Source organism: Podarcis bocagei, assembly GCF_964188305.1.
Source record: "Podarcis bocagei genome assembly, chromosome: 10".
Taxonomy (NCBI): domain Eukaryota; kingdom Metazoa; phylum Chordata; class Lepidosauria; order Squamata; family Lacertidae; genus Podarcis; species Podarcis bocagei.
The window spans coordinates 9193255-9205284 of record NC_138135.1 but is presented as its reverse complement, the minus strand read 5'-3'; the positions used below and the strand labels follow the sequence as shown (position 1 = coordinate 9205284).

Genomic DNA, 12030 nt, shown 5'->3' with positions numbered 1-12030 from the left:
TTTTTTGTATTCTACGGAGCTGTGGTTTCCTGAAATCATTTTGCTTTAAAAGGAAAAGTTTATCAGATGTCCTTAAGGCCTGCTTGACAATTGAATTTCCGCATTCTGGAACTAAACCAAATTGCCTGCAGGTATATCTGCCCTTGCTTGGGTTAGAGGCTCTTCACATTAAATTTGCATGCCTGTTCTAAAGCTCATATGGACAGATTTGAGATTATCCCTCCTAACCTTTGCACATCATTTGTCATCCTTAAGCACTGGGCTTCCTAGGCAGCTGCAGGAATCTTCAAATGGCAACAATGATCACATCTCTTTCTTTATACTTCCATGGGTGAAGTAATAACGGGGTGAACATTTGCCCTTTTCGATTTCACTAGCAACAAGGTATTTGAATGTACATATCAGCCTTCTGAAGGAAATCAGCCCTGAGTGCTCACTGGAAGGACAGATCCTGAAGCTGAGACTCCAATACTTTGGCCACCTCATGAGAAGAGAAGACTCCCTGGAAAAGACCCTGATGTTGGGGAAGATGGAGGGCACAAGGAGAAGGGGACGACAGAGGACGAGATGGTTGGGCAGTGTTCTCGAAGCTACTAATGTGAGTCTGACCAAACTGCGGGAGGCAGTGGAAGACAGGAGGGCCTGGCGTGCTCTGGTCCAGGGGGTCACGAAGAGTCAGACATGACTAAACGACTAAACAACAACAACAATCAAGAAACAGTCGATGGTATTTGGAGAATTTTGGATCATGGCAGTGGTGAAAAAACTGCTGTATCTATTTGGCCCAAAAAGAATATGCATGTACCATGTTTCTATTTCAGGAATGATTAGCAGTAGGAAAATTCAGGTTTTAGGAAGCAATCATAAAATAAAAATCACAATCACTACAACTCAAAGTCAAGCACCGGTGATTATGAATATGAACGCCTTGCAAGCTTTGAACTAGAGCTGAATCAATGTTGCCTTCTGGTGTTCGTTTTCTACCAGTTTTCTGCAGTCCTTGGGTGCTACCACGGAAAAGACCCTCTGTAGTATAGGAGCCCCCCTCCCCTCCTGCCGGTTCTTAATTCTGAGCAGTCCATTTTGCAAATGTTTATCCTCATTTATCATTTGCAAGAATTCTTTACCTCCTTTCCCCCCTTTTTACTGTGTTAATTTAGGATTAACTTGTCTAGTAAGTTTTTGACTTTCAACTATGCAATTGTAAGGTGTGTAATTAATTTCCCTTTTAATTGGTACATTACTGTCAAGGTGAAATTAATAAATATAATTGTTATAAATCTTTTTTTCTAGTGCTAGAAAATTAACATGCTGTCTTCTTAATCATCCCCCTTATTAAGCTATAGGATGTCGAGCAACTTCAGCTCTTACAGATTTTTTTTATCTTTCATTTTTGTTTCCCCCCCCCCCTTCCCGGCAGAATATGCTTTAGTTCTTTGCACTTAACTGTACGATAGAAGATGGATATCTGGTTTAGGTTATTAGGAAGGCAACTTTTGCCCTTCATTCTGTTCTCTCTGATTTTTCCTTAACACTGATAAAAGCTTCAGGATCTAAGACAGAGCATGGCTTGGAAGTTTCCGAGCTGTGAAAAGGTTCTTGTTAAATGTCTATTTTGGATTAAAGTGAGATGCACAAAAAGGAATTCATGTTTTAAAAGCTGTATGTGTGCCTATTGTGGCCTCTGTTGGTTTTTCCTGGTGTGGAATTAAAGTAAAATAATTTTGGCACAATCTACTTAAAGGTAATTTTGAGAAATGCATGTGAATTGTGCAGGAATGTGGATGTCGTCTTGTTAAACTCCATTAATTTAGCAGAATTTGTACAATGAAGGTTCTGATTGATTGTATTCTAGGGATGAAAGCCTCTTTTCTGGACCGCTTTGAAGGCAAAAATCAACAGACAAGGCGATGCGCATGGGGTTCCTAACTCCAAAGTATAGTTGATATTTAAACTAAGAAACAACAAAATGTGTAAATCAAAATGTTCTAAAATTTGATAGGATTTTAAAAACATTTTTTAAATGAATATCTATTATGTACATTTGTGTCCTGCCTTTTCTCTAAGCAACTGAAACCTGTGGATGTGGTCCTCTGTCATTTAAATTCTCAAACAACTCTTTGAATTAGGTGAGGCTGAGAGCTTGTGACTAGCCCAAGATCGCCCATAGAGCTTCATGGCTGAGTGGGGTGGGTGTATTTGAATATATCGCTCTAATTTTATTGTTTCACACCATGTCAGCTCATGTCACATTATAAGAAAATAGAGGCTTATATTTAAAGCTCAAAATAAGCTTTTGTACTGATTCCTGGGCCTGTCTTGCTTCCAGCTTGAAAGCTGCCCTGCCCTGCTATGAACACAAGTTTTATTTCATACCCCACCCTTCAACAGTTCTCCAGAAGGGGGTAACTTACCAAAAAAACAAAACAAAAAAACAAAAAAACAACCCTTACAAATCACAATGAAGCACATTTAAAACTAAAATATTACAATGCCAAAATGTAAAATATAATTATAAACACATCGTCTAGCAGATTCAAAAGCAAATACCAAGCTGTCTACAATCAGTTTACAGAAGCTTGGAAAGCCTGGGAAAATAAATGAAATGACATCAAGGTGGGTGCCAGGGGAGTCTTCCTGGAAAAAGCATTCCACATTCAGCATGCGACTGCAGAGCACTTTATTCTGCAGTGACCTGCCATGCTTCTGATGGTGGGGGCACCTGAATAAGGGCCTCTGTTGAAGACCTTCAACTGTGGGCAGGCACCTGCGGGGACCAGTGGTCCTATGGGTCTCATGGTTCCAAGCCTGAAGAGCATCAAAAGTGAAAAATCAGCACTTTGCCGTGGAGCTTTTGCAGTTGGTGAAGCCCAGGCCTAAACCACCCTACTTCATAGTATCACAGCTGTATTTTGGACTAACTGCTGTTCCTAAGCTATCTTAGGACCATGTACAACATACTGCAGTAGTCTAATACCAGGGCTTCAATCCCGGAGGCTTGACTAACTTAATCTAAGGCAGCTGCTCGCACCAACCCTGAGCTGGTGTCACAAACACAGATTAGCCCCCAAAACTGAACATCAAGTTTTACAATGTGAATTTCAGAGTTAAAAATGGAAAATTCTGCTTGGAAAGTATTCACTCCCCCACCCCCAATTATTTCCATTGTGCTACCTGCTTCTGCATATCATGATAGCATCTGCTTCTTTTAAGAGCTCCAGGCTAGGTGCAGCAGAATTTAATTTCACTTTCCTGGAGATATTTTTAAGAAACCAACCACCTTCAGCAATCCAGGATTTTGCAACCTTCACACGAGTCAACAGGTGCCTGATACATCAAGCCATCCTCTATTAATGAAGTGTACCTTCTCACTAGTAAAATGGAAGGTAATGTTTGGAATGAAGCATGGTCACTGAGGAAAAACAGGACAAAAATACAATAAATGGGAGGAATAAAGGGTGCTTAAAAATTAATACTGTGGACTTGATGATCCTTGTGGTCCCTTCCAACTCTACAGTTCTATGATTGTATGTGAGAGACTAGGACACAGCTAAGAGACCCTTCAACCCAGATCATTAAGACGAATATCATGGAGGCAGTGCTCTTTGTTGCTTTTTTATTTTATTTTGTTTTTCTTTATGAAGTAGGGTATGTTGAGGGGTGTATGATAGGGCTGGGTGATACCTGGTTTTCAACATCACGATATATCATCAGTTAAACATTGTGATATTTCAGTATATCACAATATCTGAAGTAAGGCTGGAGCTATGCAGAGGTGAACATGGTAATGTCCTGGCAAACTGCTACTACTTATGGGTCTAACTCTAAAACTGATATATTTTTACTTAACATATTGTTACAACTGTTATGTTATAGTACTATTGTACCAATTATAGCACATTTTCTCTAAAATTAAAGCTGTAAAAGTAACTAGTAGCATAGATATCAAAGGTTCCCTAAGAATGTAATTACATTAAAAAGGTAAAGGGACCCCTGACCATTAAATCCAGTCATGACCGACTCTGGGGTTGTGGCGCTCATCTCGCTTTATTGGCCAAGGGAGCCGGCGTACAGCTTCCGGGTCATGTGGCCAGCATGACTAAGCTGCTTCTGGTGAACCAGAGCAGCGCACGGAAACACCATTTACCTTCCCGCCGGAGCGGTACCTATTTATCTAGTTGCACTTTGCCGTGCTTTCAAACTGCTAGGTTGGCAGGAGCAGGGACTGAGCAATGGGAGCTCACCCCGTCATGGGGATTTGAACCGCCGACCTTCTGATCGGCAAGTCCTAGGCTCTGTGGTTTAACCCACAACGCCACCCACATCTATACAAGAAAAAAAAATCAGTGTCACACTTAGCTATGCAAATATAATTCACTGTTGAGTCTCCATTGAATGTATACATCACACAACACCAATTATTTGATTGTTTGTTAATTTTCTTTTCTAAACCAGGCCAAAATAAAAAGAATGGAATGGATAAATTTTAACTGAACAAAATACGAACAAAATTTATATTATTATTGCCAGGAAAATTTGCTTTTCTTTTATAAACCAGGCCAAACCAGAAAGAATGGATAAAATTTTACAGAACAAAAAATATTAAATGAAATTTATGTTTTTTGCATTTTGGCATTCTCTGGCAATAGAGATGCCCTTCGTATTTGAAGAACATTGCCAGCCATGCTTTCAGATGGCACACTTGTTCCTGGGATAGCAAAAAAACCTCTTTGCAAGCACCTTCAACATTGGGCAGGATGCCTCATGTGCCCTCCACCACATCCGGGGGCATTAGTCAAGGTCCACCCTTGGCATAGCCTTATAGGAGAAAATGGGGAGCATAATGAGGTGGGGGGAGATACAGAAGAGGCTCAAAGGGCAGAGCAGGGTGGGTCCCCCCCTTTTACTCTGAAGCAACTTGCAAGCCAACAAACATCTCAAGAGTGTATTTCCCTCCTACTTGTGACTGGGGAGGAGGGAGCTGAAGACTGGCAGAGTTAACATGGGACTGACGGCATTGGCTGGATTGATAAGAAGTCTCTCAGCCCCACTCACCTCACAGAGTGTTTGTTGTGGAGGAGGAAGGGAAAGGAGAATGTTAGCCGCTTTGAGACTCCTTCGGGTAGTGATAAAGCGGGATATCAAATCCAAACTCTTCTGCCCCAAAGAAAGGTACACACAACAAACACTAGGTATTCCCCTCCTTTTATTCTAAAGCAACTTGCAAGCCACACACAGAGAGAGAGAGAGAGAGAAGCAGGGAAGGAGAATTGGGGCTCCTTCATGGAGCAAGGAAGGAAGCAACTCGAAGGAGAGAGAGAGAGAGAGAGAGAGAGAGAGAGAGAGAGAGAGAGAGTGAGCGCAAGCAAGTGAAGCACCGCAGGGCAGACTGCACTAAAGAAACACGGAGCTAAAGAAGCCTCTCTGCACAGCTCTGTGCACCTCCAGGAAAGTTCCTTGCCATGGTGCCATGACTCCAAACGAAGCATCAGCTGGGCATACCAACAGAGGGGGCAAGGAGTCAGGGAAACACAATCACACCTCCCCCTGAGCAGTACATTTATACCTCGGGTTAAAGTAGCTTCAGGTTGAGCGTTTTCGGGTTGCGCTCCGCGGCGACCCAGAAGTAACAGAACGTGTTACTTCCGGGTTTCACCGCCTGCGCATTCGCAGACGCTCAAAATGACGTCACGCGCATGCGCAGATGCGGCAAATCGCAACCTGTAGATGCGCAGACACGGATTGCGTTCGCTTCAGGATGCGAATGGGGCTCCGGAATGGATCCCGTTCGCATCCAGGGGTACCAGTGTACAGTTTAATCAAGGTGCCTGCTGCAGCTTACAGGAAACGAAGTGTGAAGTGTTGGCCAGGTTAATTAAAAGCAACAACAACCAGTGCTTTTTGCTGGCACACCCCACCAAGGGAAGGGGGGGAGGAGATGCACATAGACACTTGCACAACCACAAACAGTACACACATGCAGATGGAAGAGGGAGGAATGACAGAAGAGGGTCAAATGCAAAAGGAAGGTGTCTGGGTTGTTGTTTTTTAACTAACCCTAGTTTATGTTTTTACGGGAGGAAAGGGCTCCAGAAGTCTGAACCTGCAGGCTTTCCCCTAAGCCAACTACCACCCTGGCGCCTTTAGGCAAGAGCCTTGAGGGAAGAAGTCCCTGCTTGCCAGCTGGGAGACAGAGAGCAAACCATTTCTCAAAGCTCTGCTTGGCGATATTTGAGTCAGCCTGCTGTGGGTAATTTGTAGTGTTTTGCTGCTGCTACAGGAGACAGGGGAGGTTGAGACTCACGGTGACTGTTAACCGGTTCTCAAAGCTCTGGTGATATCTGCTGGGCGATATTTAAATCAGTGATTTGTAGCTATTTCTTGTTGCCACAGGAGGCATTGAAGAGCTGACTGAGATGGCGTTAGCAAGGGCTGCACACACAGGAAGAAGCATCGGCTTTCTGGTTTTCCAATATTGTGATTTTTTAATACCACACACACGATATGTGATAAATTGCAAAGTCATTAAAAAAACCCCCTGTTGTCACAATTTGATCTAAAACCCAATACCGATATCAGATGCTATATCGATTTATGGCACAGCCCTAGTGTATGATGCTTCTGTGCAGACGCAAGATGGGATCATCTCTTTGAATGATCCCCTGTCTAAAATTCCTTGTAAAAAAAAACTAAGAAAAGCAACTCTTTCAAATGAGAACGGATGGAGGCTAGCTCACTCCCTGACTGCTAGCTTTCTGCTTTGCAGGGATAGGAGGCATATAAAATGGCCACTCCCAACTGCAGCTTTAAGTGGTACAGTCTAGTCCACCAGTTCATTCTGCCGCAAATATAGACTAGGCCTGTCCAGGGGAAATCATGTTGCTTTGGTGTAAAAGGGGGTACCAGCCATGTACCCATTGTTCCTCATCAGGGAGTCAATAAAACTTGTTGTTGAATAGATGAAGTGGCTAAATTAGGAGTTTCAAGGTGTGAATGGGAGCTGGCAAGAGGACTGTGCCAGGTGTTAGGTATAGCATTATGCTTAGGGCAACGGGTGTGATGACAAGCACAGGGGCTGATATGAGTGCCACTTGTTGGAACTTCTTAAAGCCTAACTATGGGTGACCTCTTAAGCCACCAGGGTCTGTTGGAGTGGGATTTTGTCACAGTCAGCTTTTATTGCTTTCACATCCCAGGGCAGTCTCCAATATGGATTCATTGCCAAAGCATATGGATCTCCATATGGCTTCCCTTTCTGCGTTTATACCATTTTTAGTTAAGTTGATTTCCCGTCAGAGAACCTTCAGCAGGGAGGGGGAAAGCAGAGAAGGCAAAATAAACCCTGTAAGGAAAATAAGGTGGCAGTGTTAAGCCTGTGACATTTTTATGTGATTTGCCTTTATTGCAATAATTACTGCACACAGAGAGGAAGTATTTAACAAGCATGGCATTTGATGCACAAGCTATTGCATTTCCTGGCATCCTGTGGCCGTTTGTTTCTTGGCAAAGCTGGAAATTTGTTTGGTTTTGAGTTAGGAACACAGGAAGCTGCCTTAAACTGTCCCTAACGCAGTACTACCTGCACTGACTGGCAGTGGCTCTCCAGGGTTCAGGCCTGGGCCTCTCCTAGCCCCACCTGGGAGTATTGGGGGTTAAACCTCGGGCTTCTGTGTCCACAGCAAATTCTCTGCCACTCAGCTACAGTGTTTGAGCTGAGTTACCTCAATTCAAGCATCTTTCAGAGTAACAAAAGGCTAATGGTTTTAAGCACAATTTCCTCGGTTCAGTAGGAATTTCATTGCAACAAACTGTGGATGGTATTCAAATAAGTCATTCACCAAATAGACCCACTGAAATAAATAGACTTAAATTACTTAGGTCAATTGATTTCAGTGGGTCCTCTCTGGGTATGTATGACCCTGTATGTTTTATTTTCCCCTCATCAGAGTGTTATTAGTCCCATGTGGCTTTTCTGGCAATATTTTCCCAACATTTCTTTTTTTATAAAGTTGTTTCCATTTAATCTTATTCATAATACTAGTTGTGTTTGCGGAATTTGCATAGCTATGAACATATGAAGCTTCCTTATAGTGATTCAGGCCTTTGGGCTATAGATTGCTTAGCATCACCTACTCTGTCAGTGGTTTTTGAGGGGGACAGGCAGAGATCTCTCCGCATTAGCATCTGTCTTATCCCTTGCACTGGAGATGTCACGGATGAGAAAGCTGCCTTGTATACCAAGTCAGATCACTGGTCCATCTTGATCAGTGCTGCCTCTCCAGCAACAGCTTTTTTGAGTTTCAGACAGGGGTCTTTCACTGCCCTACCTAGCGATGTTGGGGTGGGGATTTGAACTTGGGACCTTTTTCATACATCAGACATGTTTCATCACACCTACTGCTATTCTTTGTGGGATTTTAAGCCCAGGATCTGCTACCTGCTCTGCTACAGAGCTGTAGCCCTCCTGAATGTGCAGTTGCATAATACTTGCATGGGCCCCAATCTCACTTAGAAGAAGAAGAAGAAGAGTTTGGATTTGATATCCCGCTTTTCACTCCCTTTTAAGGAGTCTCAAAGCGGCTAACATTCTCCTTTCCCTTCCTCCCCCACAACAAACACTCTGTGAGGTGAGTGGGGCTGAGAGACTTCAGAGAAGTGTGACTAGCCCAAGGTCACCCAGCAGCTGCATGTGGAGGAGCAGGGAAGCGAACCCAGTTCCCCAGATTACGTGACTACCGCTCTTAACCACAACACCATACTGGAGATAACAGTATCATCATGCCAGCTCTCTTTGCTAAAAAGTCAGATTAAGCATTGCTGTGACCGAAAAGTAAAACCTCTTTTTACAATGTTTGAATTGTATAGCATTATCATTATTAGTTTGCAGCTACCAAAGATTTGACATAGAGTCATAGAATTGTAGAGTTGGAAGGGATTCCTTGCTATGCAGGAATCTCAACTAAAGCATCCCTGACAGATGGCCATCCAACCTCTGCTTTAAAACCCCCAAGGAAGGAGAGTTCACCACCTCCCGAGGGAGTCCATTCCACTCTTGAACAGCTCTTACTGTCAAAAAATTCTTCCTGATGTTTAGTCGGAATCTCCTTTCTTGGCACTTGAATGCATTGGTTTGGGTCCTAGCCCCTGGAGCAAGAGAAAGCAAGCTTGCCCCATCTTCTGTGTGACAGCCCTTTAGATATTTGGAAATGACTATCATATGTCATCTCAGTCTCCTTGCCTCTGTGTAAGGATACCCAAGAAGACACGATCACTTCCTCCCAAGGTTCCCAGTACTTCCGCTTGGTTGATCAGTTCCTCCCTGTTGATGAGGACCAGGTGCAAGAGAGATGGCCCCTTTGTTTGCTTCTTTCACCTTCTGGGAAATGAAATTGTCATTGAGGCAACTGAGGAATTTGTTGGAGCTTACATTCTTGGCAGAGTTTGCATACCAACAGATATCAGGGTAGTTGAAGTATCCCATGACACCGACACCTCAGTGTGTTCTGGGGTTTACTACTGCTGTTCTTCCTCCTCTGGCCAAGAATCTGTGCCCGAGGTGAGGGCATGAAATTAGTTTTGCGGCTCAAGAGACACAGCATGGCTCCTGACCGTCTTGCTTTTTTGTGTAATGCTCCTCTGAGGATCTACAGTGTTGTAAAGTGTAATCTAGGGTTTAATTCTAGGTAGTGAGGAAATACGTAATATGCACACAGTATTCTGTAGATTTCTCAATAGCCAGCAGAAGCCATCTTCATGCAAACCATTAAAAGAGGGATGTAGAGTATTAAACAAAAAGAACATATGTTGGGGTAATCCTTTTTCTAAAAAGAGAGGTGGGAAAATCTTTATTCAGCACGCTTCTTTGTTTACATGTGTAAAACAGAGGGTAAAAAATCACACCATGCTGCTTTTGCTAGTATCACAATTAGTTTCTCACTGTTAATTGTTACATATTTACACCATCTTAAATCTGCTTTTTAGCCAAAAAGGAGCTGTTTGCAAGATCTGTAGTAAGACAGCACTAAACCTCAGGCTTCTTATCTCTAAAAAACATGACATGGTAATGAAAAAGGGATGGGGAGACAGGTGACTCGCCAAAAAAGCTCAGGTGCCAATTCTTAAAGCTACAGCTCTTATAAGGAAGGTTAGGTAAGAATGTGACAGCTCTTATTTCACCATTGGCTGATCTTATTAAAGAGACTGTGGTGGTCAACTTAACTGCAAAAAGGGCTTGCCTTTCATTTTAACCCTCTTGCTAAGTTGGTTAGGAGTGACAGTGATCCCTGGATCTGCTTGATAATGCATTATTCCCTAGATCTGAATTTGCACTACCGTTTCTTTTGCAAACTGAAGCAATTGGAAATAACACAGAAGACTATGTTTTATTTTTAGTTAAGAATACTTCAACCCACTTCCCCCCAAATGGTATACTTTAAATAATTCACCTTAATGCAAACAAAGCAGTTCTGCTACACATTGATATACCCCTGATATTTGATGGATTTTCATGTGTTTCTTCTTTCAGTGGTTCTGCTTTTAACTCTTAATTGCTTCTAGATTGCCTTCAGAGAGGCTACAGCAGGAAGTTACCTTTGGGACCCTGTAACTTTGATGCAATTCTGCTGATGTGAAAGGATGTGTTGAAGCTCTGTATTGATGGGCAGATGCAGGAGGGTGTTCTTCCTTCATCCGATTACAGGCCCTGACAGTGGGTGTCCTACAGGCAGCTGGTTGGCCACTTTGAGAACTAGATGCTGGTCTAGAGAAGCCTTTAGCTTGATCCAGCAGGGGTTGTTCATACTTGGTGTTCTAGCAGTTTAGCAGCTTTGAATTCCTTGACAGTGTCTGGACAGCAGTAAATGTCTGTTTCTGCTACCAAGCTTAATTGGTCAGTGGAAAATGTACTAACAAAGCTCCTTAGAGCTGCCTCTGGGGCCAAATTCTGTTCCAGGCACATTCTTATCACCCAGGAGGCTAGAAGAAGAAGAAGAAGAAGAAGAAGAAGAAGAAGAAGAAGAAGAAGAAGAAGAGGAAGAAGAAGACCCACAAGAGATAGGCTCCTCATTGCCTTGAGTGGTGGATAATTATCAATTGCATCCCGGCTAATTACACACATCATTTTACTTGTGTCTTCTTCTCTTACTCTTGGACTAGGGTTTTATACCATGATTCTGGCTTAAATATAGGTGCTATAAAAAGCAGGCTCTTCTGAAAGCACACTCATTCTATGAATCTTAATAACAAAAGCTGAACAGGCTGAAATATGTTTCTGGCTGCTAAGTTAAGCAGAAGAGACAATCCTCTTGAGAATAGAAGTAACAAGGCGATTTGGGGTCTCATTATCCAAAAGGCACTTGCTTTACAATGAGAGATTTCTCATAGCACAGCAGGATCCATATTAGATTATTGATGTCAAGGCAGCTTGGATTGGGGAAGAGTGCAGCCAAGGCCTGGAGTTTGAGGTTAAGGCTAATATGTGCTACATTTTGTCTGCTTCCGCTGTCATTCATTGTCAGTTATATTTCTGGTCTATTTAATTCCATGACTTTTTGCCTCACCTTATTCTGACGTATTTTATTTATTTGCTATTTTGGCATGTAGCTTTTTATTTATTGTCTTTTTCCTACCAAAATAGCATTCCAGGCGGCTAATCAACATCATGGAATCAGCAAGTTTTTAAAAATGCAATACCAATCGGAGGGAAGTAGGCAGTAGACAAACTATGGTGGGTTCTAGAATTTCCAACATAGAACTATGTTAAATAGCAAGGTGAATAAACTTTGAGGAAAAATAAAAAAAATTCCTTCCAGTAGCACCTTAAAGACCAACTAAGTTAGTTCTTGGTATGAGCTTTCGTGTGAACTGAAGAAGTGTGCATGCACACGAAAGCTCATACCAAGAACTAACTTAGTTGGTCTTTAAGGTGCTACTGGAAGGAATTTTTTTATTTTGACTATGGCAGACCAACACGGCTACCTATCTGTAACTGAAACTTTGAGGAGTTGTGCATAATCTGGGTTAGACAGGGCA

General features: G+C 42.6%; 1 protein-coding gene across 1 annotated transcript in view; it reads left to right on the top strand.

Annotated features, from left to right (window-relative positions):
• Nucleotides 1–12030, top strand: part of EXOC4 (exocyst complex component 4) — a 353985-nt gene that overhangs the window by 138426 nt on the left and 203529 nt on the right. The window lies entirely within an intron of this gene.